Below are 3608 nucleotides of genomic sequence, written 5' to 3'. Positions count from 1 at the left end.
CTGTCACTGCAATGCCACCTGGGGACGGTGCCTTGCCCCTGAGAGCTCCCAGGGGAGGGCTGTGCCCCAGCTCGGCCCCAGGCTCACACCTCTGGCCTTTGCAGCGCTGGCTCGTTAGAAGGTGCCACAGCGAGCCCTTTAAAACACAGAACTGAAGAGTATTAGTTTACCTTACAGATTCAAAGCCAGAAGGGAACGCCGGCTAATTTACCCCCGCTCCCCTGACAGCCTCATTCAGGGGCTGTAATTTTTCTTTCCTGCCAAGCCCTGCGAGAGGCCGAGCGAAAGCAGGCCTGCCGGCGGCGTGACCCCCGCGGTGCGAGCATCGTGCAGCTCCCCGCCGAGCCCCCGCGCCCTCCAGCAGCACAGCCAGCGTGCAGGGCGGCGATGCGCCACGCCGGGCCCTGTGCCCCGCGTCCGACACGGCCGTGGGGAGCTTAGCAGCACGCAGCTGGTCTCCTGAAACGTTCAGCAAGGACCGGCATTCGCTTTCTGTTTCGGCGTTTCATCTCGCTGCTGACTTTTATGGCATTCTCGTAAAAGCTTAAAAGCTCATCTTGTAGTGTAATCAAGCTAAAAAGTCACGCTATCACAACAATGTGATTGCTTATGCAATATGTTAGAGGCGTTTTAAAAAAAAGCATATGTTCAGTCTGCTATAGAAGAGCAACAGGATGCTGTAAAGTTGAAGCCTGTTGTTAAATCTGTCATAAACTATAATATTTTATTTAACTCCGGGTAAAACTCAGCTGACAAAAATACTTTATGGTTGCCTATTAATGTGAATAGGAGCCATGCGTCATCACTAATGCAGGAAACAAATCATGCGGGCCAACTGTTTAATAAGAAATATCTTCTGCGCTGTACTTATCTTTGTCATCTATTGCTACAGCTTTGTCTTGTGTAAAGGTGCTTCTCTTGTCTTGCTGTACTGAATATTCGATATCGCTGCTAAGCGTATTAATTTCTGCCAAAGAGAAAAGAAATACCTCCCTAGGTTTCTCCTGGTGCCAGAGCGCAGACAGACGGCTGAAACACATGCAGGGAGTGCGGTGCGGAGCGGGGCTCCAGCCTCCCACCCGCTCCTCCCAGGCTACTGGGCGACTTGACCTCCCAGCCCGGCCCTCTGCCTCGTTGTCACACAAGTGGTTTTGCAGAGGCAAAGACCTCGCAACCAAAACCCCCCTCTCCTCTTGCCCAGCTCCACACACCACGGGAGAGGACGCATGCACCCAGCGGGCGAGCAGAGCAGTGTTGGGCTCAGAAAACACGGTGTGAATCACAGGCACGGCAGACCCGGCGGGATAACCTGCAGGAGACATGTTGCAGGGCCAAAGGTGCCACCAGCAGCTCCAGGCAGACGCTGCCTACCTCCCCAGCTGGCTATTTCACAGCTCATGATAAAAATCAGTTATTAGATGGAGACGTGAAACCCAGACCCAAACCCCAGTTCTCCCTCGTCCCCAGGAAGCGTGGGTTTGGCTCATTCCGGAAAGTTCTGGCAGCCCACAGTAAGTCCTTCATTGCAGCTTGGGTTTCAGCTCACCTCCACGGGGCGTCGTTTCATTTGCCTTGCAGGATGATTTGTAATGATAAAGAACTCCTTATCTGTATAGATTATTGGTACTGCTAACGACAAACTATGCAAAAGATACACAACTGCTGAAGATACACATAAAAGGAATTATCAGGAGACAGACTCTTAACAAGTAGATGTTTGACAGCACAATATTCAGAGCAGGAGAAGCGGTGGCTTGCGTAGCCGCCGTGTCAGCCACAGTCAGCTCCATGTCCCAGGGGCATGTCCCCGGTGTCACCAAAGGGAGCAGCGAGGCACCAGCTCCCCCCGAGCCCCAGGCCAGGAGGCGGCGGGCGGTAAAACCACGGCCTGCCCTCCCCGCCTCGGGTCATTTGTCGTGGCTGAGAGATCTGCAAGTGAACAGAGATATGCAACTGGTTTGCAAGGGAGAAAAAATGCTTCGTGTGAGAGATCATCAATTAAACCCAATGTATCAAATAATGGGCCCTGGCAGCAAGCTGCAAGGAATAAGGAAATGCTTCCTTAGGGGCTGTTAGATCCAGTACTGACACGCAGGCACACTCATGTGCGGTATACAAACACAGAAATCCACCTCCAGCCAAGGAAGGGCTACATTTTCAAATTATCGTGCTTTCCAAGAACATAAATATAAATTCCTGCACCAGCAAAAGCAGGGAACCACTTGCAGTGTGAAGAGGAAAGGGGTGTGCTGGCTGGTCCTGGGCTTGCGTTAACACAGCCCTGCCACTACGGGCCTGCTGGAAGCATTCGTGACACCATCACTCCAGGGGGGCAGAGAACAAACACCCCCAGAGCACTTCTGGTGCAAAAGTGTGGGAACTCAGCAGGTCGTGGCATGGTGAAACCCCCACCAGAAGGTGGTGGTGACACCTGAGCCAGCCTAAGCTGGCCCGCCTGACCTCAGCAGTGCTCCTGCAGGGCTGTTCCCAGGGGAGGAGAAGGAGAAGGACTCTGTGCCACCTTTCCCCAGTGTTACACAAGCAGGAAACAGGAACATAAAAGCTCTTAGAAGCAGCTGATGTTGCCACAAAGCTGACTCTGCAGGTGATGCCATCGGTGACTCACTGTGCATGCAGGCGGGAGGGTCCCGGAGCCCCCAGCCTGTCCCTGCACACCCCCAACACCACCGTGCAGCCCCAGTGCTGCTGAGGGGCTGCCTCTGCATTGGACTTTTGACATCCCGCCTCTCCTTGCTAAGGTTCCCCAGAACTTTTAGCAAAGGTTCCAGTCTCGGCTGTGAGGAGGATGCCAGAAATGGACAGAAGGATGCTCTTGTTGCTCTGCCCTCTACCATGCTGCCACAGAGCAAAACAGCAGATTTCCCAATGTAAATGCAACCCATAGATGTTGCTAGCAAAAACATCCAGAAACCGAGGAGGGTCATGCGTGTCTGAAGTCCAGACAAGCAGTGAGAGGACAACTGAGCACCTCTCGCATCTCTCCTCACAGCACATGGTTGGCTCAATACCCACAGCACATGTAATTTCAGTATCAGAAACAGTCACAGCTTTACTCTAACCAGAAATAAGCCAGGAGCTAAAAGAATGAGCGGTCACCTCTTGACCTCGCGGCCTGATCTTTCAGCTCAAGCTGTGTAATCTGAGCACAATGATGTTCATTTATTATTCCTCGTGATATGATGCATCGTGTCATACCAAAGTGTCTTCAGCAGGCTGTAACAGAGAAAAGCAGATGGAAGCCAGAGATGTTCTAATTAAGCTCGATAATAGAAATGTTAATTAAAAAACCTTGAAGAGGAAAGGACATTCTGTAATCTCCTGGTGCTCTCAAGCGATGTAAAAATGTCCAGTTGGAAGAAGCAACGTCTCGCTGGAAGCGGTCGGGCAGGAGTGGTGGGGACGGGCTTTGCTCTGAGCCCCAGCCCCAAGGGAGGGCAGGACCCACGCGTCCCAGGGATGCTCTGAGGGAGGACAGCCCCAGCTCATGCCTGTCCCTATGTTGCCCTGCTGCCCCCGTGCCACTGCTGCTGCCCCGCAGCCACGCTGCAGCCTGGGGGGACACTGAAGCATCACCACCAGCCATGATG

Source organism: Oxyura jamaicensis, chromosome 5 (genome assembly GCF_011077185.1).
Source record: "Oxyura jamaicensis isolate SHBP4307 breed ruddy duck chromosome 5, BPBGC_Ojam_1.0, whole genome shotgun sequence".
Classification (NCBI taxonomy): domain Eukaryota; kingdom Metazoa; phylum Chordata; class Aves; order Anseriformes; family Anatidae; genus Oxyura; species Oxyura jamaicensis.
Note: the sequence above shows the minus strand (reverse complement) of the source record.